Below are 26534 nucleotides of genomic sequence, written 5' to 3'. Positions count from 1 at the left end.
TATACCCTATACATATATACCGCGTATATATATACCCTATACATATATACCGCGTATATATATACCCTATACATATATACCGCGTATATATATACCCTATACATATATACCGCGTATATATATACCCTATACATATATACCGCGTATATATATACCCTATATATATACCGCGTATATACACCCTATATATATATACCGCGTATATATATACCGTGTATATATATACCCTATATATATATATACCGTGTATATATATACCCTATATATATATATACCGTGTATATATATACCCTATATATATATATACCGTGTATATATATACCCTATATATATATATACCGTGTATATATATATACCCTATATATACCATCTATATATATACCCTACATATATATACCGTGTATATATGTACCCTACATGTATATATACCGTGTATATATGTACCCTACATGTATATATAAACCGTGTATATATGTACCTTACATGTATATATACCGTGTATATATATACCCTATAATGTGTGTATATACCGTGTATATATACCCTATATGTGTGTATATGCCATGTATATATACGCCCTATATGTATGCATATGCCGTGTATATATACGCCCTATATGTGTGTATATGCCGTGTATATATACGCCCTATATGTGTGTATATGCCGTGTATATATACGCCCTATATGTGTGTATATGCCGTGTATATATACGCCCTATATGTGTGTATATGCCGTGTGTATACACGCCTTATATGTGTGTATATGCCATGTATATATACACCCTATATATATATTGGGTCTTGCTCTGTTGCCCAGGCTAGAGTGCAGTGGCATGACAACAGCTCACTGTAACCCTGAACTCTTGGGCTTAAGCACTCCTTCTGCCTCAGAGAAACTATATTTTTTACCTACATCTTTGTTGTAGAGTAGGTTAAGTTTGTATCCCTGTCACAGATCTCAGACTCTTGCATCTTGTACTAATTTTGGAACATAAGCTTGTGATCAATTAATATTTGTTTTCTTATTAGTATTTATTAGTTTTCTAAACACACCTAGAAACTTTTGGATTAAGAAGTATGGTTTTGCTTCAACTATGCTAGAGCTCACCCCATAGTTTGCTACTGTTGAAGGAACAATAACATTACTTTGTGTTTCTTTTGCCTGTGAATTTTGTATAAGTTCCTGTCATTGACAGAGTCTAACCTAAAATCTTGCTAGCAAAGGATTCAGGAAAACAAAGCTGCTTGTTTTCTAAGGCCTGAGATGCAGAATAGTGACAGAAGAGAACAGAAAGTGATCTAACTTGTGAACAGACAATAGACATTCTGCTTTTCTTGAATAGTCTGGTCATAAACCTAGCCACTTCTCTAAAATAGTAACACACCTACTTTATACACCTTTTTAAAAAACTTCTTACATAAGACCTTATGTTGTAGTCATTTGTGAATGTGAATTGTTTCTTAGGAGACATAAGTTTCTAAAAATTTAGAACAGTGCTCTGAATATAACAGATTCAGTACATATTTATTAAATAAATGGGTATATTAATTTTTTAAAGTAGGGTTTTGTTTTGTTTTTAAGCCTGTAGTCCTCAAAAACTCTACCAGTCTCCTGGTTGATACCAAGATTTCATTTTCTATAAATTTTAAAGTAATAATATTCTGCTTAGACTTGTATTCTTAAGTATCATGTCTGTATATAAAAATGGAATTAAACTTTATTTGATTCCATTGATTCTGAATTTATAGGTTGATCCACAGTTTGAAATTTACTTCTGCAACAATTGTTTTTTCAAAAAGGTCCTCAAAAAATTAACATCATAAACAAAATTTCAAGGTGCCATTTCAGCCACATTTTCAGCACTTCGTTGCTTTAATTGCTGATATGTAAATATGTATACATAATCAGAACTGTTTGCCTTTTGTAATCCTTAAAGGATGTGTGGAGGACTTATTCCTGGGGCTGGTTGCCAGGATCCAGGTGGAGGCAGTTCTCATGATGGTTAGAAGCACAGGCTTCTTGGTGGCCTCCATGTGCCAGCTGCATCCATACCGACCACCCTGCTTAGGCAGTCTAGAAAATCTATTTAATTCTTCTCTGAGTCTCATCATTTTCATCTGTGAAATGAGAATCATACCTTTAACCTCACTGAGTTGTTGAGTGAATCAAGGGCAGCCGGTGCTTGCTCAGCTTCCAGCCCAGAACCTGAGGCTCAGCTGTGGTCAGCATATGTTTCTTACTGCTGCTGTAACAAACTGCCACAAACATGGTGGATTAGAACTGCACAAGTGTATTAGTTTACCATTCTGGAGGCTGGAAGTCCAAAGTTTGACTCTCTAAGCTGAAGTCAAAGTGTTGGCAGGGCAGCATTCCTTCTGAAGGTTCTAGGGAAGAGTCTGTCTCCCGACCTCTTCAGCTTCTAGAGACCACCCGCATTCCCTAACTTGGTCTCACATAACCCAGACTTCTTCTGTGGTCACATCATCCCTGACTCTGACTCTCCTAATTTTTTCATAAAGAACCCCTGAGATGATGTTGGGTTACTGAGATAATCCAGGATAATCCCCCCATCTCAGAGTCCTTAACTTAACCAGCCCTGCAAAGCCCCTTTGGCCAGGTAAGGTAACACCATGCAGATTCCAGGGATTCAGCTGTGGATATCAGCAGGGGTCCTTATTAAGCCTACCACAGTCAGTATTGTGATTGTGGTCACAGTTGGCTGTTTTGCTTTATTACAGAAGGTAATCTCTTTGTTTTCTTTCTTTTTCTCTTCTTTATAAGGATAGAATGCAAACATTTATCCTCACCTGCTTGGAGATCTGTCCTCAAGGAGATCAAAACTAATCTTTTGGTTGTTAATGATTCAGGCTCTGGTTCTAATGGACACCAGCATTTATTGTAGATGATCGAGATGAGAGACAGAGTTGGAGAAGGATTTGAGAGAATTTGAAAAGCCAAGGGCAATAGTGACTATAGTAAATAATAATGTACTGTATATTTCAAAATTGCTTAGAGAGTACATTTCACACATTCTCACCACAAAAAAATGATAAGTATTTGAGATGATGGATATGTTCATTAGCCTGACTTAATCATTCCACAGTGTATACATATATCATAATATTGCTTTGCACTCTGTAAATACACATAATTATAATTTGTCAATTTACAGTAAAATTTTAAAAAGAAAAGAGAAAGGCCAAGGGCAGAACAGAGCTACCTCAGGTTAGAGAAGGGGGAGGGCTGCAGGAAGAAGAGAGGGCTATGAGTCCTGGAGTAGCAAGGCTGCCAGCAATATGGTCCCCTAATAAGCCCGTCCTTTACCTAGTGCATCTCATCTCTAAACCACCCTTCCATATTCTGCCTATAATGCTGGAGCTGAGACTTTGCAAATTTCATTTCCCAGATTCCTTTGACAACTGGTATTCTTGTTATGTTCCAGCAATAAGAGGCTTCATATGGACTGAGCAAATGTCCAAAATGCATATATCAATCTTCCAAAATGTATATATCAATCAAAATAATTCATATATTAAAATCCTAATTCCAATGCAGTAGTATTAGGAGGTGTGGCCTTTGGGAGATAATTTAGGTTATGAGGGTAGAACCCTCATAAATGGGACTAATGCCCATATAAAAGGGACCCTAGAGAGCTCTCTAGCACTCTTTCCACCATGTGAGGATCCAACAAGAAAATGGCAGTCTGAACCCAGAAAAAGGCAGCTATGGTCTGAATGTTTGGGTCACCCCCCGGATTCATATTGAAACCTGATCCCCAGTGTGATAGTATTAAGAAGTGGGGCCTTTTGGAAGGTGACCGATTAATTGGAGTGAAGCCTTCATGAATGAGATTAGCATCCTTATAAAAGAGGCCTGATGGAAGCTTGTTTGCCTTTTCCACCATGTGGGAACACAGCTAGAAGATGCCATTTATAAACCAGAAGAATGGGCACTCACCAGATAGCACATTTGCTCTTGCTTTGATCTCTTGATCCTGACTTCCCAGCCTCTAGAACTGGTAATTTGTTATAGCAGTCCAAGCTGACTAAGACAAAGTTTTACAGGTAAATTAAAAGATGGGAGGCCAGTTGCAGTGGCTCACGCCTGTATTCCCAGCACTTTGGGAGGCCGAGGCAGGTGGATCATTTGAGATCAGGAATTTGAGACTAGCCTAGCCCACATGCTGGAACCCCATCTCTACTAAAAAATACAAAAATTAGCCAGGCAGTAGTGGCACACGCCTGTAATCCCAGCTACCTGGGAGGCTGAGGCAGGAGAATTGCTTGAACCTGGGAGGTGAGGTTGTGGTAAGCTGAGATCGTGCCACTGCGCTCCAGTCTGGGTGACAGAGTGAGAGCCTGTCTCAAAAAAAAAAAAGGAAAAAAAAAAATTAAAAGATGGAAGGTAGACAACATAGTGAAACTCCATCTCTATAAAAATTTTTTAAAAATTAGCTGAGCGTAGTGGCATGTGCCTGTAGTTCCAGCTATTCGGGAGGCTGTAGAGGGAAGATTGCTTGAGCCCAGGAGGTTGAGGCTGCAGTGAGCTGTGATTGTGCCATAGCACTCCAGCCTGGGCAACAGAGCAAGACCTCATCTCAAAAATAAAATTAAATAAATAAATAAATAAATGTAGGAAGAAAAGTTTTCCTTCCTTCCCCTTCTCCTTCTCCTTTTCCTCTTGTTCTTCTTCCTTGTCAGCATGGCCCCAGAAAATGCAGTTGGCTTCAGCTTTCATCTTTTTATTCAATCAGAACCAGCTTCATCATTCTAGAGATACTAGTAGCAGCCAAGTGGTACCACCTACTCAGAGGTGTAAGAACCAACTCTGCCTGACCTCTCATGGGCTCCTAGAGTCTGGTAAAGGCCATTTTTCCTTTTATTTTTCTAATACTAAAGGTGGTAGTAGCTTCCTACTTAGTACCTCTGGTTACCTAGCAATCCTTCTTTGCTCTTGCAATCCTTAACCACCTGTGTAACAAATTCCATATCAAGTCCGTTCTACAGAAACCTAGTGTGGTTTCTGTTTTCCCAGTGGGATCTGACTGATAATTCAGGTTGCACTCAGGTCGTCCTGAGTCCAAGACACAGCACGGGAGCCACAGAGGGCCCTTGGATTTGAAGGGTTGATTGGTACTGCATAAAACCCAGGAAATTTGGAAATACCTCCCAGAATAATTGATGATAAACGTTCTGCCAACCTGGCTGGCCTCAAAGCCTAGATCAAGTTTATTCATAGAAATAAAGAGAAGCAGTATTTATTTCATTCCCAACAATTGAAATTGAAATTAAAACCAACTATACTATTATTAAAAATTACCTGCAAAAAAAATATTTCCTTGCTTCTCAGTTCTCAAGAGAAACTTAAATATGCCTAAATTCCCCAAATTTGTTACCTTTTTCCAAAAGAATAGGAATGTAAGGTTTTCATTTCAAGAACTAGTCTTACTCCTGACTGCTTGTAAAATTTTTATTTTCCTGGCCAGGTGCAGTGCCTCATCCCAGCACTTTGGGAGGCTGAGGCGGGTGGATCACGAGGTCAGGAGTTCGAGACCAGCCTGGCCAAGATGGTGAAACCCCATCTCTACTAAAAATACAAAAAACGTTAGCTGGGTGTGGTGGTGGGTGCCTGTAATCCTAGCTACTAAGGGGGCTGAGGCAGGAGAATCACTTGAACCCGGGAGGCAGAGGTTGCAGTGAGCTGAGATCATGCCATTGCACTAGCCTGGGCAACAGAGCAAGACTCTGTTTCAAAAAAAAAAAATTATTTTCCTTAGTTTTCATTTTAGCAATCATGTAAATATATTTTGTCCAGCTAAGTTATAAGCCCCATTATATTAGATCATTTTAGGCATAAGGTATAGTTTTAATGAACTATTTAATTAGCTTCCCCCATCCAATCTATTAGTAAATATTTTCCACTTAATTTTCTATAAATCTTTCAAGCACCCACTTCCACCATCCTTATATACACCCAAGGGCAGTCTATGTGGATATTTCGGAGACCTCTAATTCCTCCCTCCACTCCACAGCCAGAGTCACCTTTGTAAAAACAAATCTGATTAAGCTTAAATAAACTACTATTGTACGTGTGGGAAGTACCAACTTCTTTAAATGGCTGACATAAGGCTCTCTGGGATTTCTGTCCCCCTATTCCACTCCAATCTCATTTCTATCAAATTTATGCCTTGAATCCTGGCCACACTGGACTTGTATGAGATCCTCAAACCTCTGAGACTATTTGTTTTCCTCAGGGCTTTGAATATGTTTGTATTACTCTCTAGAGCTCTCTTCCCACACTGTCCCCTATTTAATTCTCTCTCAGGTTCCAGCAACGTTATGGTTTGAATGTACGTTTTCCTCCAAAATGTATATGTTGGAACTTAAACACCAAGGTGATTGTATTAAGAGGTGAGAGCTATCATGGGTGATTAGGCCATCACCCCACAGGTGAGGGTCCCACCATCGTGAATGGGATTAGTGCCCTTATAAAAGGGCCTGAGGAATTGAGTTCATCCTTATTCCCTTTTGTCCCTTCCATCACGTGAGGACGTAGTGTTCATCCCTTTCAGAGGACACAGCAACAGGGTAGCACCTTGGAGCAGAAAACCAGCCCTTACCAGATACTAAATTTGCTGGCACCTTGGTTTTAGACTTCCCAGCCTCCCAAACTTTCAGAAATAAATTTATATTATTAATAAATTACCCAGTCTATGGTATTTTGTTGTAGTAGCAGGAACAGATAAGATGGGCATCAATGAGCAGGAACAGATAAGATGAGCATCAGTGAGCCTTCCCTGAAATGCCCTGTATCCCACCAGAGTTGGTTAGAAAATCCTGACATATCCACATAGCACTCAGTATGCTTCCCTTTCTTGAAGCCATCACTCTTCTTCTTACTTATTTAAATGTCCATTACTTTCAATAAGGCAGGAATTATGTCTAAAATATCCACTGTCCCTAACACAGTGTTTCATGCCTAGAAATATTTGTTGAATTAACGAAATAATAATTACTTCTACTCTGCCACTTAGGATTTTAGAGCTGGAAAAAATATCCTAGCGTTCCAGTCTTTTTGTTTTGTGAATTAAAAGTTAGTTTGTCCAGAAAAAGTCATATAGTTCGTTGCAGTTACAATATGCTTTACACATAATGAATAAATGAGTAAAAGAATGATAGCAGAGGTAGATCTAAAATCTAACCCTGATTTTGAAATATTATCTGTGAGGATTCCATATAATTCCAAGGGCATTGATAAATTACACCAGCTCCAAGAAAATAATTACATCAAATAATAATTTGGGCTCTTGTAGCATTTATAAATTATATGTCAACTTTTCACAGACATATATTCCTTCTTAAGTTAATTCTCAGTACATTCAATCATATTATTTTTAATCTTTAAGCAGAATTTCCTGTCTTGTATAATAAGATCTGTATTTCCTCCCTGTATTTTTCCATGCCATGGGAATTGTTTGCTCTTTTATTTACTATTTGTCTAATCTCCCTCCTCATTAATGGAAAATGTTTGAGTTAATTTACTCAGTAGTGGTGGTAGATTTACACACATACCCCTCCTTTTTTAGTCCCATCCCAATTGGCACACAACCTCAAGATAAATAAAAGCTGAATAACAACTGTAAGATCACACCCAGAGCCTTGATTTTATTTGCATTGTATTTGGATCTATAGAACTAACAAGACCACTCTGGAAGGTTTTTCTTTCCCAGTAAAACAACTAGTTAAAAATTATTTAAAACAAACAATAATTTAAAGTATCCATAAGTTATCCTAAGAGCATACAGCAAATGGAAAAACATTTACTCAAGAAAATCTACTACAGGCCTGGGCATGAGATGTACACACTTGTAACCCCAGCAGTGTGGGAGGCTAAGGTAGGAGGACTGCTTGAGCTCAGAAGTTTGAGACCAGCCTAGGCAATGCAGTGAAACCTCATTTCCACACACACAATTTTTTTTTAAAATTAGCAATGCATAGAGGCACATCTGTGTAATCCCAGCTACTCAGGAGGCTGAGGTGAGAGGATCACATGAGCCCAGGAGTTCGAGGCTGCAGTGAGCTGTGGTCACACCATTGCACTCCAGCCTGAGTAACAGAGCAAGATGAAAGAAGGAAGCAAGGAAGGAAAGAAGGAAGGAAGGAAGGAAAAGAAAGAAAGAAAGACAAAGAAAAAGAAAGAAAGAAAGAAAGAAAGAAAGAAAGAACGAAAGAAAGAGAGAGAAAGAAAGAAAGACAGAAAGAAGGAAAGAAAGAAAGAAAGAAAAAAGAAAGAAAGAAAGGGAAAGAAAGAAAGAGATTTACTACATCTTGGTAAGAGCATCACGAGGTGGTGGTACTTGAACCACAACCTGCTCCCTCTTTCCCCTCTGTCAGCACACTTTGGCACAAGGTCCATTCCATGTGATATGGCCAAGATTATAGGATTCTCTATATCCCAGCTCCCAGTCAAGGGCTACGGTGTCTCTTCAGGAGGGGCAGGCCCCCACACTTCTCATCTCTTTCTATCCCATCTTCATGTTGCAGAAGCTAAATTCTAAGTGAGTGTAGCAAAGAGACTGGCGATTCTCTTGTTCCACCAGCCACCACTCATAGGATGGAGGCTCTACCCTAGATCCAGCAGGGTGAGAATATTGAAATCATGAGAGCCCTTGCCCCCACTCCAAGTTCCACTCTGAGAGACACAAGATGAGAAAACCAAAGAGGGCATGAAGAAACAGTATCCCAAGTTGCTACCATAAGTTATCTAAAATATGCTATTTTCAAAATTATAAGACATAGAAACAGGAAACTATAACCCATACACGGGGGAAAGCAGACAACAGAAACTGCCTGTGAGAGGGCCCAGATGTCAGACTTGGCAAACTTTAAAGCAGCTCTTATAAATACGTTCAAAGAATCTGCTGAAAGGAGCAAAACAGACTATGATGACAATTGCTCATTATTGAGAGGAAAATTAATAATAAATAGAAATTATTATTATTATTATTATTTTGAGACGGAGTCTCGCACTGTCACCCAGGCTAGAGTGCAGTGGCATGATCTTGGCTCACTGCAAGCCCGCCTCCCGGGTTCACGCCATTCACCTGCCTCAGCCTCCCAAGTAGCTGGGACTACAGGCGCCCGCCACCATGCCCGGCTAATTTTTTGTATTTTTAGTAGAGACAGCGTTTCACCATGTTAGCCAGGATGGTCTCGGTCTCCTGACCTCGTGATCCGCCTACCTCAGCCTCCCAAAGTGCTGGGATTACAGGCGTGAGCCACTGTGCCTGGCCCAGAAATTATTTTTTAAAAATAAAAATTCTGGAGTTCAGAAGTACAATAACTAAGAAGAAAAACTTATTAGAGGGTCTCAACAATAGATTTGGTCACTCTGAGAGAATCAGAGAACTTTAACATAGCTCGATAGAGATTATGCAATCTGAAGAATAGGGCAAAGTGAATAAGGAAAAATAAACAGAGCCTTAGAGAAATGTGGGACACTATTAAGCTCACCAATATATGAGTAATGAATGTAACAGCAGAGAAGAGAGAGAAAAGAACACAAAAATAGTTGTGCTATAATTAATTAAAAGATTATAAGAAATAATTGCTGTAAACCTTCTAAATTTGATTTAAAGCACCAGTTTACACGCACAAGAAGCTTGATGAACTTACTTAAGGTAACAATAAAGATATCCACACCCAGACACATCATAATAAAAATGTTGAAAAACAAAGAAAGTTTTGAAAGTGCAAGAGGAAAATCACTTCTGATATATAAAGAAACCCAATAAGATTAATAGTCAACTTCTCATTGGAAACAATGGAGGCTGATGGCAGTGGAATGACATATTGAAAGTGTTGAAAGAAAAAAAAACTTGTCAACCAACCAAGAATCTTACCTTGAGCAAAAATATCTTTCAAAAATGAGGATTAAATAAGGCATTCTCAGGTAAATAAAAACTGAGAGAATTTGCTGCAAGCAGATCAATCTTACAAAAGCTATAAAGGGATTTATTTGGGGTAAGAGCAAGTGAGCCCAGGGAGGAGTTCAAATTCACATAAAGAAACAAAGGGCACCAGTGACAGTAATAATGCAAATATAAAGACAGTATCAATGTGTATTTCTTTTCCTTTCTCCTACTAATTTAATTAAAAAGTTATTGTATAAAACAATATGTACATAATTTTATTTTTAGGCCTGTGACGTATAGAAATGTAATATATTTGACAATAATGGCACAAAGGAGGCAAGCAGAGCGAAGCTGTAGTGCACTAAGGTGATTACATCAGATGGTAACTCAAATCCACATGGACAAAGGAACAAGAAATGATAAATAAGAAGGTTAAAACAATAAATTCAAAAAATATATACTTGTTCCCCTTTTTTCTTTTAGCTTCTTTACAGTTATACAAATGCAACAATACATTGTTATAATGATACATTGTTATAATTATAACAATGTATTCTTTGGTTTGTCACACATATAGGTATAATATGTACAACAACAATAGCATGACAAAGGGAAAGAGAAAATAGAGTTATAGAGAAGTAATGCTTTTATATCTCACTGAAATTAAATTGATATAACCTGAAGTCGATTCTGATACATTAAGATGTATATGGTATGCTCTAGCACTATCACTACAAAAATTTTAAATATAATGAAAAATGTATTAAGAAATTAAAATGCTACATTAGAAAATACTCATTTAATGTCAAAGAAAGTAGCTAAGGAGGAATACAGAAAGAGAAAAGATATGAGACATACAGAAAATAAAAAGTAAATTGGCTGGCATAAATACAAGTATATTAATAGTATTAATAGTATTAATAGTATTTGTTTGAGCCCAGGAGTTCAAAGCTGCAGTGAACTATGATTAAACCACTGCACTCTAGCCAGGGTGACAGAGCCAGATGCTGTCTCTAAATAAGTAAACAAATAAATAATGAAAAGAATAAAGGCGAAAATTCTCCATGTCTTCCCTTTTATAAAAAAAATTCCTTTTCTCATGGTACAACAAAACAAAACAAAACACAGTGTTAATGTGAATGAGTTAAGTGATCCAATAAAAATGCAGATTATTAGATTTAATTTTTTAATGATCCAACTATATGCTGTATATAAGAGACACACTTTACATCTAAAGATTCACATACGTAGAAGGTAAAGGGATTGAAAAAGATACATCATGCAAAGAACAACAATAAGAAAGCTGGAGTGACTATATCAATATCAGACAAAATAGACTTCAAAGCAAAAAAAAGTCACTAGCATTAAAGACAGACATTTTATAATGATGAAAGAGTCAATCCATCAGGAAGATATAACTATTATAAATATACATGTTCCTAATACAGATCCCCCAAAATATAAGCAAAAACTGACAGTATTGAAAGGAGAGATAGACAATTCAACAATCGTATTTGGATACTTCAATATACCACTTTCAGTAATGGGTAGAACAACTAGAAGATTGATAAAGAAATAGAAAATATGAACAACACTATAAACTAACCAGACCTAACAGATATGTATAGAACATTCCACTCATAACAACAGAATACACATTCATCTCAAGTGCATATGGAACATCCTTCAGGGTAAATCATATATTAGGTCATAAAACAAGCCACAATAAAATTTAAAAGTTACAATCATACAAACTGTGTTTCATCCAAAGTCTGTTCTCAGACCATAATAAGTGAAATTTGAAATAATAACAGAAGGAAATTTGGGAAATTCACAAATATGTGGAACTTAAACACACTTCTAAATATAAATTTGAAAAGGAAATCAGAGTATACTCTATGATGAATAAAAATTAAAACAGGACACTCCAAAATATTGCTTGCAGTTAAAACAGTGCTTAGAGGGAAATTTATAGCTATAAATGCCTATATTAAGAAAAAAACTAAGATCTCAAACAAATAATGTAACTTTCCACCTTAAGACTCCAGAAAAAGGAAAGCAACCTAATACTAAAGCAATAATAAGAAAAAAAATGAATATTTGAGTAGAAATTAGTGAAATAGAGACTAGAACACAATACAGAATACCAATAAAACCAGAAGTTGGCTCTTTAAAAAGATCAGCATAGCTCAAATTTTTATCTAAACTGACCAAGGGGACAAAAAGAAGACAAGGGAGCATGTATTCAGAGCTACTTGAATTTATGTCTCCTAGGTTAGGAAAAAAAGGAGAGAAGACTAAAATTACTAAAATCAGGAATAGAAGGGAGGTATAACTACCAACTTAATGAGAGCAATGGATTATTAAAGGATTTTATAATCCATTTTATTGGCATACAATTATTTATAGTATTTCCTTAAAAGGAATTATAAGTATTTCCTTAAAACAATTATAAGTAAATACTATAAACAAGTGTATGCTAACAAAATTGATAAATTACAGGAAATGGAAAAAGTTCTATAAAGTGCAAACTACTGAAACAAGTTTAAGAAAAAATAGAAAATTGGAGTAAACCTGTAACAAATGAAAACAGTTAATTTGTGTGTTAGGGTTCTCCAGAGAAACAGAACTAACAGGATGTGTGTGTATACATATATATATAAAGATGTGAGTGTACACACAGCCAGATAGATATATAGATAGATGATAGATAGATAGATAGATAGATAGATAGATAGATAGATAGAGATTTACTAAAAGGAATTGGTTCACATGATTATGAAAGCTGGCAAGTGTGGCCATATTTCACTCAAAATCTGCAGTGTGGCCTGTCAGATTGGAGACCCAGAAAAGCCAATGGAGAAAATGAAGTCCAAGGACAGTCTGCTGAAGAATTTTCCTCTTGCGCAGGAAGGCTAATCTTTTTGTTCTATCCCGACTTTCAACTGATTGAATGAGGCCCACCCACATGACGAAGGGCAATCTGCTTTCCCCAGAGTTCAACAATTTCAATATTAATCCCATTCAAAGCACTATCCAAACTGACACAGAAAATTAACCAACAGAATAATCAATCTACACAATTAATAATTGATCTACTGTCCAAATTGAGCTACAGAGTCAACGCAATACATATCAAAATCCCAGCTGACTGTTTATAGATATGAACAAGCTGATCATAAAGCGATATGGAAGTACAAGTGATCCCAAATAGCCAAAACAATCTCAAATAAGAACAAAGTTGGGAAATTCACACTTACCTATTTCAAAGAACTCTTACAACTTAATAAAAAGACAAATAGCCCAATTAAAAACGAACAAAAAATCTGAACAGGCATTTCTCCAAAGGTATACAAATGATCAAAAACACAAGATAAAGCTTAACATCATTAGTTATCCCTGTCTTGTGCCAGTTTTCAAAGGCCTTTTCTGCATCTATCGAGATAATCATGTGGTTTTTGTCTTTGGTTCTGTTTATATGCTGCATTACGTTTATCGATTTGTGTGTTGAACCAGCCTTGCATCCCAGGGATGAAGCCCACTTGATCATGGTGGATAAGCTTTTTGATGTGCTGCTGGATTCAGTTTGCCAGTATTTTATTGAGGATTTTTGCATCGATGTTCATCAGGGATATTGGTCTAAAATTCTCTTTTTTTGTTGTGTCTTTGCCAGGCTTTGATATCAGGATGATGCTGGCCTCATAAAATGAGTTAGGGAGGACTCCCTCTTTTTCTATTGATTGGAATAGTTTCAGAAGGAATGGTACCAGCTCCTCCTTGTACCTATGGTAGAATTCAGCTGTGAATCGGTCTGGTCCTGGACTTTTTTTGGTTGGTAGGCTATTAATTATTGCCTGAATTTCAGAGGCTGTTATTGGTCTATTCAGGGATTCAAGTTCTTCCTGGTTTAGTCTTGGGAGGATGTATGTGTCCAGGAATTTATCCATTTCTTCTAGATTTTCTAGTTTATTTGCATAGAGGTGTTCATAGTATTCTCTGATGGTAGTTTGTATTTCTGTGGGATCAGTGGTGATATCCCCTTTAATGCAAATCAAAACCACAGTGAGATACCATCTCACACCAGTTAGAATGGCGATCATTAAAAAGTCAGGAAACAACAGGTGCTGGAGAGGATGTGGAGAAGTAGGAACACTTTTACACTGTTGGTGGGAGTGTAAACTAGTTCAACCATTGTGGAAGACAGTGTGGTGACTCCTCAAGGATCTAGAACTAGAAATACCATTTGACCCAGTCATCCCATTACTGGGTATATACCCAAAGGATTATATATCATGCTGCTATAAAGGCACATGCACGTGTTATGTTTATTGCGGCACTATTCACAATAGCAAAAACTTGGAACCAACCCAAATGTCCATTCAATTATATACTGGATTAAGAAAATGTGGCACATATACACCATGGAATACTACGCAGCCATAAAAAAGGATGAGTTCATGTCCTTTGTAGGGACATGGATGCAGCTGGAAACCATCATTCTCAGCAAACTATCGCAAGAACAAAAAACCAAACACTGCACGTGGGAATTGAATAATGAGAACACTTGGACACAGGAAGGGGAACATCACACACTGGGGCCTGTTGTGGGGTGGGGGAAGTGGGGAGGGAAAGCATTAGGAGATAAACCTAATGTAAATGACGAGTTACTGGGTGCAGCACACCAACATGGTACATGTATACATATGTAACAAACCTGCACATTGTGCACATGTACCCTAGAACTTAAAGTATAATAATAAAAAAAATCATTAGCTATCATGTAAATGCAAATAAAAAGTCACAATGAGATACCATTTTACACCAACTAGGATGATCATAATAACAAAGATATATAATAACAAATATTAGTGAGTGTGATGGTTAACTTTATGCATCAACTTGACAGGGCTAAGGGATGGCCAGATAGCTGGTAAAGCATCATTTCTGGGTGTGTCTGTGAGGGTATCTTTGGAAGAGATTAGCATTTGAATCAGTAGACTGAGTAAGGAAGATGACCCCCACCAGTGAGGACAGGCATCATCCAATCTGTTGAGGGCCCAAATATCATATTATAATAGAACGTTCTATTATAATACTATATTATAATAGAATGTTCTATTATAATACTATATTATAATACTACTATATTTTTATAATAATACTCTGTTACAATAAAACATTCTATTATTATACTATATTATGATAGAACAAAATGGCAGTGAAAAGGGGGCAAATTAACTCTGTGTTTGAGCTGGGACATCCATCTTCTCCTGCCTATGAACATGGGCGCTCCTGGTTCTCAGGCCTTTGAACTTGGAATGGGGCTTATATTATCACCTCCCAACCCCCTTCTCAGGCCTTTGGACTCAAACCAAGACTTACATCATCATCGGCTGCCCTGGTTTTCAGGCCTTCAGACTCAGGCTGAATTATACCAGTGGCTTTCCTCGTTCTCCAGCTTGCTGATGACAGGTTGTGAGGCTTCTCAGCCTTCATAATCATGTAAACCAATTCCCATAATAAATATGTGTTTGTGTGTGTGTGTGTGTCTGTGTGTGTGTGTGGTGTGTAGTGTGTGTGCATGTGTATCCTATTGGTTCTGTTTCTCAGGAGTACTCTAATACAGTGAATGTGTGGAAAAATTGGAATCTTTGTACACTACTGATAGAAATTTACATTGACACAGTCCCTACGGAAAAACAACTAAGCAGTTAGCTAAGACAGGTATTATTATTTTTTTTTATACTTTAAGTTATAGGGTACATGTACACAACGTGCAGGTTTGTTACATATGTATACATGTGCCATGTTGGTTTGCTGCACCCTACTCTTCATTTACATTAGGTATTTCTCCTAATACTATCCCTCCCCCTGACCTCCACCCCACAAGCCCCCATGTGTGATGTTCCCTGCACTGTGTCCAAGTGTTTTCATTGTTCAATTCCCACCTATGAATGAGAACATGCAGTGTTTGGTTTTCTGTCCTTGTGATAGTTTGCTGAGAATGACGGTTTCCAGCCTCATCCATGTCCCTGCAAAGGACATCAACTCATTCTTTTTTATGGCTGCGTAGTATTCCATGGTGTATATATGCCACATTTTCTTAATCCAGTCTATCACTGATGGACATTTGGATTGGTTCCAAGTTTTTGCTATTGTGAATAGTGCCACAATAAACATACGTGTGCATGTGCCTTTATAGCAGCATGATATATAATCCTTTGGGTATATACCCAGTAATGGGATGGCTGGGTCAAATGGTATTTCTAGTTCTAGATCCTTGAGGAATCGCCACACTGTCTTCCACAATGGTTGAACTAGTTTACACTCCCACCAACAGTGTAAAAGCATTCCTATTTGTCCACATCCTCTCCAGCATCTGTTGTTTCCTGACTTTTTAATGATCGCCATTCTAACTGGTGTGAGATGGTATCTCATTGTGGTTTTGATTTGCATTTCTCTGATGGCCAGTGATGATGAGCATTTTTTCATGTGTCTGTTGGCTGCATAAATGTCTTCTTTTGAGAAGTGTCTGTTCATATCCTTTGCCCACTTGTTGATGGGGTTGTTTGTTTTTTCTTGTAGAGTTGTTTAAGTTCTTTGTAGATTCTGGATATTAGCCCTTTGTCAGGTGGGTAGATTGCAAAAATTTTCTCCCATTCTGTTGGTTGCCTGTTCACTCTGATGGTAGCTTCTTTTGCTGTGGAGAAGCTCTTTAGTTTAATTAGATCCCATTTGTCAATTTTGGCTTTTGTTGCCATTGCTTTTGGTGTTTTAGTCATGAAGTCCTTGCCCATGCCTATGCCCTGAATGGTATTGCCTAGGTTTTCTTCTAGGGTTTTTATGGTTTTAGGTCTAACATTTAAGTCTTTAATCCATCTTGAATTAATTTTTGTATAAGGTGTAAGGAAGGGATCCAGTTTTAGCTTTCTACATATGGCTAGCCAGTTTTCCCAGCACCATTTATTAAATAGAGAATCCTTTCCCCATTGCTTGTTTTTCTCAGGTTTGTCAAATGTTGCAGGTTGCAGATGTGTGGTGTTATTTCTGAGGCCTCTGTTCTGTTCCATTGGTCGATCTCTCTGTTTTGGTACCAGTACCATGCTGTTTTGGTTACTGTAGCCTTGTAGTATAGTTTGAAGTCAAGTAGCGTGATGCCTCTAGCTTTGTTCTTTTGGCTTAGGATTGTCTTGGCAATGCAGGCTCTTTTTTGGTTCCATATGAACTTTAAAGTAGTTTTTTCCAATTCTGCGAAGAAAGTCATTGGTAGCTTGATGGGGATGGCATTGAATCTATAAATTGCCTTAGGAAGTATGGCCATTTTCACAATATTGATTCTTCCTAACCATGAGCATGGAATGTTCTTCCATTTGTTTGTGTTCTCTTTTATTTTGTTGAGCAGTGGTTTGTAGTTCTCCTTGAAGACGTCCTTCACATCCCTTGTAAGTTGGATTCCTAGGTATTTTTTTCTCTTTGTAGCAATTGTGAATGGGAATTCACTCATGATTTGGCTCTCTGTCTGTCTGTTTTTCATGTATAGGAATGCTCGTGATTTTTGCACATTGATTTTGTATCCTGAGACTTTGCTGAAGTTGCTTATCAGCTTAAGGAGATTTTGGGCTGAGATGATGGGGTTTTCTAAATATACAGTCATGTCATCTGCAAACAGGGACAATTTGACTTCCTGTTTTCCTAATTGAATACACTTTATTTATTTCTCTTGCCTGATTGCCCTGGCCAGAACTTCCAATACTATGTTGAATAGGAGTGGTGAGAGAGGGCATCCCTAAGACAGGTATTATTTTCATTTTACAGATGAGAAGTTCATCAAAAGATTAAACATAGAGTTAGTGTAGGATGTAGCAATTCCATTCCTAGGCATATAGTCGACTGAACAAGTAAAAGAGAAGGGTGTTGAGAATCAAAATGAATGTGGAGGAGGCAAAGAAAACAAGTCTTATAACACACCTTAAAAACAAACATCTTATGGGGATAAAATAACATTAACAGTTCTAGCCGACTCAACTGAAAGAGGTTTCTCCTTACTAATCCTATGTCCAGCCATCTGACCCCACTGTCCCAGGTAAACTGGAGACATCTCCATCTCTAGTTTTGTTTTGGCCAGTTTAAGAAATAGCATTTTGGCCAGGCGCAGTGGCTCATGCCTGTAATCCCAGCACTTTGGGAGGCCAAGGTGGGCAGATCACAAGGTCAGGAGATCAAGACCATCCTGGCTAAGACAGTGAAATCCCGTCTCTACTAAAAATACAAAAAAATTAGCTGGGCGTGGTGGCAGGCAGCTGTAGTCCCAGCTACTCGGGAGGCTGAGGCAGGAGAATGGCATGAAACCGGGAGGCGGAGCTTGCAGTAAGCTGAGATGGCGCCACTGCCCTCCAGCCTGGGCGACAGAGCGAGACTCCATCTCAAAAAAAAAAAAAGAAATAGCATTTTATCATTTACTTGCATTGCCTCATTTTATTCCAATCATCATATTCTTGTGCATTAGCCTGAAGAGGTGTTATTATTACCATTTTACATATGGGAAGACTGGGACTCCAGAAATTAAGCTGGCAGCTAGCATCAAGCAAAGGTGGAACTCAGACACAGAATGTTTGATTTCCAGTTTAGTGTTCCTTATATTGTGCTGTTCTGTATAGTGTACCACCTTCTCAGCATATATTGCTTATTCTCCCTGATAATGTTTTATTTGGAGTGTTAATAATTAAAAACATTAATTGCAGTATGTATTTTAATTGATGGGCTCTGCTGATTTCAGAAACCACAAAACCACTGATTTATCAGATTGAGTAAGGAGTCCAGTCAGCAATGGAATTTATTAACTCAGCTCTGCAGACATTACTAATATTTTCCTTAAGCAACATATTCCCTAAAACAGATGAAAGCAAAAAGCCCATGGCTAAAGCAAAGTGGATGGAACCCCACCAAATAAACATCATTGAAGTATGTTATTGTATGTTAATTTTTCAGTAAAACTTTGTGTCCTCTAGCTATGTCTTCTGCTTCTACTCTTCTTTTAAACACTATCATTACTAGATGTGTAATTGGCCCTCATGTAAAAACATTCTATTTTCTCAGTCTAACGAAGATAATTTATCCATATATATTTCAAAACTTTAAAAATTAGAAATTATGAGTTTGAAAAGAAAAAGAAATGTAGTCTTGAACATAATCTCTAAAACTAAGACTATGTTGAGTGACTCCAGAATCCTCTCAACAATAGACAAATATTGCCAAGGAATATAAAATATTATATTTCTGTGTGTTTGTGTTTTTAATTATAATAGTCTAATACTTCAGATTTGGACCATTTCTTTTGTTAAAGAATTTCCCTTAAGCTATAATCAATCATACAGGTGAAAAATGATATATGTGATCAGAGAAAATTTGTCTCTCTTTGAGGAAAGTAAAAGTTTGTGCCTGACTGGCTACTCCTAGAAAATCTGGAAAAGAGAGCTTATTTCTATCTAGGCAGTGACGAAAAAAAGGCTAACTTTTTTCAGGATTAAAAAATATGAGCCATTACTGGGAACCAGGAGAGATTACAATAGAGTCCCAGCCATGCTGAGGGGTTCCTGGCTAACTTCTCCCTGATCCTCCCCACCCAAAACTGTCTAATTTTATAAGGGGTAGAGTGTCACCTACAGAATTTCTCCAGCCGTTGAGCAATTATTCTTGTATCAAGAGAAAGTCTCCTCCTACATACTTTACAACCTGTATGTTTTCCCCCTTTACTTGATATTAAATCTTGCTCCTCAGGGTTAAAAGGAACTAAGGAGCCTGCAACAGAATCGACTTGCAAACTAGTAGACTGGTTTGTTTTGTTAATTGTAATAACTCTGTTCTCGTTATTGGTTGCTGCATAACAAACTATGCCAAAACTTAATGGCTTAATACTACAAGTATTTTATTATACCTCCTTATTTTATAGGTATGGTATCTGGGCAGGGCTCAGCAGGGTGATTCTTCTGTCCCACATGGCACAACAAAGATCATTTGATGGTATTCTGCTGGTGGATGAGCTGCTTTGGAAGATCTAAAGCAGAATCACTTTTGTGTCTGGCACCTTGGCAGGAATGGCTAGAAGGCTTGAATAAACAAGTAGTGTATATCAGAAGCCTCTCTAAACAGGTAGTCTTAGAATAGCTGAAATTTTCCCATGGCAGCTCAAGACTCCAGAGACCAAGAGACCAGGTAGAAGCTGCAAAGCTTCTTACAACTGAGACTCAGAAGTCCCACATGACACTGTTGCAGTGTCATCTTGATCAAACTAGTCACTTAGGGCAATGCAGATTCGAGTGAGTTATTATACTTCACCTCTCAATGAAGAAATAACAAAGAATTTGCCTCAATCTTTAATCTACCATAAAGTCTGTAGCCATTGAGCATTCAGTAATTTCTGCTGCTTTCAGTAATTTCTACAGTAAACTAAATTCTACAGTAACACAAAATCAATGATTCACCCAGTTAAGCATCAGCCTGTCATCCCAACTCCTTGTAGACTGATTCTTTAAAAGTAGTATAGTGTGAATGAATGCTCATGGTAGTTTTCTTCACCCACCCCCTACAAATTCTCCTTCTTTGATCTCACCCGTGCATTGCAGAGTTCACCCAAGCATAGTTCTGTCTTGAAGATCCCTGCCTCAGCTTCCCAGCCGGAGCACCTCAGTCCCAGCCCAGCATCCCAGACCTCTGTTTGTCTAAGACAAAAGATTAAAGCATCGCCAGTTCTCACAGTTTATGCCATTACACTATTCTGTGTTTATAAATGGAGCCAGCATGATTTGAGGATGATGAAGGACATACCTGCTCCAGAATGAAAAGCTTCATTTTGGAGGTGAGGGGGGCTAAATTATCAGTGGATGGGACTCACATTTCTTGGCTCCTTTTTTGACAAAAGTAATACAAAAACAAATTTTTGATGGAAAACTTCAAACACCATAGAAGTTGTAATATTTAGCCCAGTCAACCATAACAAAATACCAAAGACTGTAGGGTTTAAACAACAGAAATGCATTTTCTCACAGTTCTGGAGGCCAGAAGTACAAGATCAAGGCATCACAAGGTTTGATTTCTGGTGAGAGCTCTCCTCCTGGCTTGAAGATGGCTGCTTTGTCCTCATGGCTTTTCTTCTGAGCAGGGACACACACACACACACACACGCATGCACACACACACGCATGCACACATGCACACATGCACACACACACACGCATGCATGCACACACACACACGCACGCATGCACACACACACGCATGCACACACACACACATGCATGCACACACACACATGCACACACGCACGCACGCATGCACACACACACACACGCATGCACACACACACACACGGAGAGAGACAGAGAGAGAGAGAGAGACAGAGAGAGCACTTCAGCTGTCTGGTGTCTCCTCTTCTAAGGACAGTAATCTTATTGGACCAGGGCCTCACTGTTTTGACCCCATTTAACCCTAGTTACTTCCTTAAAGGTCTCATCTCCAAATACAGCCACTCTAAGGTTCCAACATATGACTTTAGAGGGGATACAATTCAATCCATAACAGAACTTCAAAACAAAATCTTTAAGTCCCCCGTCACCTGCCCTCTTCCCAAGCCCCTCTTTTGTGAATCAAATGGAGCTTTTGGAAATTGAGCTCTAATAGTCATCCCAGGCTGCCATAACAAAAATAATGAGCACACCTTGAGCACAACTGAGAGCTCCCTAAGCTCCATCTCCCCAGGTCCACAGAATTCAGAGTAGAAGTTATATTATTCACAGTAACAGCATGTAAAGGAAAAAAAGACATGTAATTCTTAGAACGTATCCAGTGAAAATATACAATCACCAGTCATTTGCTATTCCAATCATTTTATTAAAATACAAAAGTATATTTTAATTTAATCAGATAAATTTTCATTTTATAGTCAAGGCACATTTAAAAACAGAGATTGGCCGGGTGTGATGGCTGACGCCTGTAATCCCAGCACTTTGGGAGGCCAAGGCGGGCGGATCATGAGGTCAAGAGATCGAGATCATCCTGGCCAACATGGTGAAACCCCGTCTCTACTAAAAATACAAAAATTAGCTGGGCTTGGTGGCACATGCCTGTAGTCCCAGCTACTCGGGAGGCCGAGGCAGGAGAATCGCTTGAACCCGGGAGGCAGAGGTTGCAGTGAGCCAAGATGGCACCACTGCACTCCAGCCTGGCGACAGAGCAAGACTCCATCTAAATAAATAAATAAATACAGAGATTGAACAATTTCTTTTCTTTTTTTTTTTTTTTGAGATAGAGTTTCACTCTTGTCACCCAGGCTAGAGTGTAACGGCGCAGTCTTGGCTCATTTCAACCTCCACCTCCTGGGTTCAAGCAGTTCTCCTGTTTCAGCCTCCTGCACAGCTAGGATTACAGGCGCCTGCCACCACGCCTAGCTAATTTTTATATTTTTAGTGGAGACGGGGTCTCACCATGTTGGCCAGGCTGGTCTTGAACTCCTGACCTCAGGTGATCCACCCGCCTCGGCCTCCCAACACGCTGGGATTACAGGCATGAGCCACCGTGCTTGGAGAGATTGAACAATTTCTATGGTGGAAACTTAAAAGCTGTTGCCTTTGTTAACAGATATATCCTTAATAGCAATTTAAAATTAAGGAGTTACATAATGACCAAACTGTTTGGTAGAAGAGGGGAGGTGGGGCAGATTATACCTGAACTGTACTGATGATAGGCGGTAACAATGTGGGAGCGTTACTTGTGGGTATCAGAAACACTGTTTAAGTCATTTCATTTCCAGCACTACTCTAGACTTCATTCAGATTAATTAATTAAGATTAGCTTAATAATCCTGTGTCTGAATCACGAGGTTAGGTCCTGAACCTCTCGTTTCTCCTTGGCTGTGCACAAACAGACTCAGAGCATGTAGTTGATTCATTCGTTCATTCATCAACAATTTATTGAGTGCCTATTTGGTGCCAGGAGCCTTGCTAGGTGCTGAGATACAAAGATCAGTAAGATATGGTCCCTGCCCTTGGGGTGTTTAAAGTTAAGTAAGGAAACACATATGAGTTAACAATTGTAACCAAGACGTATTGGCACTAGAATAATAGGTGATCCAGTGTATGAAGAATCATAAAGCAGGGACTAGTCAACTCAGTCTCTTGAAGTTGTGTCAGAAAAGGTTTATAGAAAAAGCAACTCCAGCCTGGATACCGTGGCTCACTCCTGTAATACCAGCACTTTAGGAGGCTGAGGCAGGCGGATTGCTTGGGCTCAAGAGTTTAAGACCAGCCTGGGCAACATGGTGAAACCCCATCTCTACAAAAAATACAAAAATTAGCTGCATGTGGTGGCCTACATCTGTGGTACCAGCTACTTGGGAGGCTAAGGAAAGAGGATCACCTGAGCCTGGGAGGTCAATGCTACAGTGAGCTGAGATTGCACCACTGCATTCCAGCCTGGGTGACAGAGTAAGACCCTGTTTCAAAAAAAAAGAAAAAAGAAAAAAAAAAAGCAACTCCATATTATTACTAACAGATCCGTCAGACAGTATTTTCTTGTCAGGTTGTTGCTAGCCCCTTAACTCACTGCCACGTGTCCTCATAGTAAAGTCAGAATTTTGCTAAAAAGCCAGCCCTGTGATACAATGAATGCCCCCTTTGGCCTCAAGTAAATAAAGAAAGACAAATTTTTTTGTAATCAAATCCAGGGCTTTGTTTGACAGCAATAGATATACTTGCTGGTAGACAATATACATGCATAAACGTCAAACACTGTTTTAAAAGTGTATTGAAAAGCAGCGCTGCAGGCTTGCCTATGATCAGAGAGTCTAGCCACTCCTGACAACCGACTGGAATGTGAAATTGGCGGCTGATAATGAACAAAAGGACACGTCAACTAGGAAGTTAGTGTATAGAAACACTTTAGTGCACAAACAAAGCACTAAATTACAGTGTGGCTCTACAAATACCAGGGGGTGATAAGTCCACTGAGGTCATGAGTTAACTTTTCAGGCAGCTGGGATGATTAGGTGCAGATTGCTATCAGACTAATCACTGTTCTTGAATACTTGAGGATTCCTGTCTTGTGTCCTCTTATTACATTCCAGTTACAAAAATTAGAAGGAATTATGGCATTTGCTTGCTCATGGGTTATTTTACCCTGCCTCTAGAGAAAGGGAACACTATGCTGTTGGGTAAAACAAATGTCCTCATTTAAAATGTTTGGACCACGTGCAATGATTGGGGGTCTTGGCTTGTTTTCAAGACACTAGGCACTGAGGCTGAACCGAGCAGTCAAACGCTCCAGAAGTAGTGGAAGAAACTACGGAAAACTGGCCCTGTGACACGGACTCTGGAGTTTGTGCCTAATGGTGCAGATACTGAGGCCACGTTTCCTAATGTGAGATGCAGATAGCACAGCAGGATAAAACCAAGCTGAAGCAAATAGCATAATACCATAACCAGACAAGTGCTGAGCAATTATATTTGGCAAAAATCAATGCTAAGCTGATGGAGGAACTAAGGAAGGAGTTACTCCTTCAGTGTTCGGAGTTCGTGGACTAAACCAGGTGGAGTTCTTGTTCTAGAGATAAAGACTGGATGACTTGTTTGGTCAACTGTCTAAACTAAGAAAGGCATAACCAAGCATAATTCCAGGAAGATGCATAGATGTATGTGATTGAGTGGCAGTGGGGACCAGGGCTGGAGTAGGTTAAGCTCTGAAAAGAGTATGGTGACCCCCAGCTATGCCATACGTTGATCAGGAAAAAGACAAAGACACCTACCATCACGAATTCTGTTCAGCAACAAACTGAAGAATCTAGACAGTGCAGTAAGGTAAGAAAAATAAATAAAATATTTAAGAATGGGAAAGGAAGAAAGAAAACTCTCAGTATTCACAGATGATATGATTTTGTATGTAGAAAATCTCCAAAAAACTACAAATAAATTATTTGAATTAAAAATGGTTTTGGGCTGGGTGCGGTGGCTCATGCCTGCAATCCCAGCACTTTGGGAGGCCAAGATGGATGGGTGGATTGCCTGAGCCCAGGAGTTTGAGAGCAGCCTGGGCAACATGGTGAAACCTCGTCTCTACCAAAAATGCAAAAACTTAGCAGAGCATGGTGGCACGCATCTATAGTTCCAGCTACTCAGGAGGGTGAGGCATGAGAATCGCTTGAACTCAAGAGGTGGAGGTTGCAGTAAGCAGAGATCAGGCCACTGCAGTCCAGCCTGGGTGACAGAGTGAGACCCTGTCTCAAAACAACAAAAAATAAAAAATAAAATAAAAATGGTTTCACAAGATAGCTACTTACAAAGTCAGTATATAAAAATTAATTGTATTTCTATATACCAGAAACAAACAGAAAATCAAATTCTTAAAAAGACACTATCTTTTAAAAAAGATATCATCTTGGCATGCTGCCATAGCTCACACCTGTAATTCCAGCACTTTGGGAGGCTGAGACAGGCAGATCACTTGAGGCCAGGAGTTTGGGACCAGCCTGGCTAAGGTGGTGAAACCCCATCTCTACTAAAAATACAAAGATTAGCAGGTCATGGTAGTGGGCACCTGTAGTACCAGCTACTCCAGAGGCTGAGGCAGGAGAATCTCTGGAAACCAGGAGGCAGAGGCTGCAGTGAGCTTAGATCGAGCCACTGCATTCCAGCCTGGGCGACAGAGTGAGACTCCATCTCAAAAATATAAAATAAATAAAAAAAGATATCATCTTGAAAATATGCAATTTGTAATAGCATCAAAAATACTTTAAAAACCTACGAATTATAAATGTGTAAGAACTTTACCAAAAAACTATATTACTGAGATAAATGAAAGAACAATAGAATTTTTTTTTTTTTTGAGATGGAGTCTCTGTTGCCCAGGCTGGAGTACAATGGCATGATCTCAGCTCACTGCAACCTTCACCTCCCGAGTTCAAGCGATTTTCCTGCCTCAGCCTCCTGAGTAGCTGGGATTACAGGTGCGCTCCACCACACCCAGCTCATTTTTGTATTTTTAGTAGAGATGAGGTTTTACCATGTTGGTCAGGCTGGTCTCCAACTCCTGACCTCGTGATCCACCCGCCTCAGCCTCCCAAAGTGCTGGGATTATAGGCATGAGCCACTATGCCCCGCATAACAATGAAATTAATGGAAAGATACTAAGTTTGTGAATTAGAAGTGTTAACAATGTGAAGATGTCAATTCTCCCTAAGTCAACCTACAGATTTATAGCAGTCTTGATTAAAAGGTTTTTAAAAAAATAATCACTCCTGTAATCCCAGCTCTTTGAGAGGCCAAGGTGGGTGGATCACGAGGTCAGTTCAAGACCAGCCTGGCCAAGATGATGAAACCCCATCTCTACTAAAAATACAAAAAAAATTAGCTGGATGTGGTGGCAGGCGCCTGTAATCCCAGGTACTCAGGAGGCTGAGGCAGAGCACTGCTTGAACCTGGGAGGTGGAGGTTGTAGTGAGCCAAGATCTCACCACTGCACTCCAACCTGGGCAACAGAGCAAGACTCCGTCTCAAAAAAAAAAAAAAAAAAAAAGAAAAGAAAATCAGTTTTTAAAGAATATTTGGGGCCAGGCATGGTGGTTCATGCCTGTAAT

This window comes from Pongo abelii, chromosome 14 (genome assembly GCF_028885655.2).
Source record: "Pongo abelii isolate AG06213 chromosome 14, NHGRI_mPonAbe1-v2.0_pri, whole genome shotgun sequence".
Lineage (NCBI taxonomy): Eukaryota > Metazoa > Chordata > Mammalia > Primates > Hominidae > Pongo > Pongo abelii.
The sequence above is the reverse complement of the archived record's forward strand: the minus strand, read 5'-3'. Positions refer to the sequence as shown.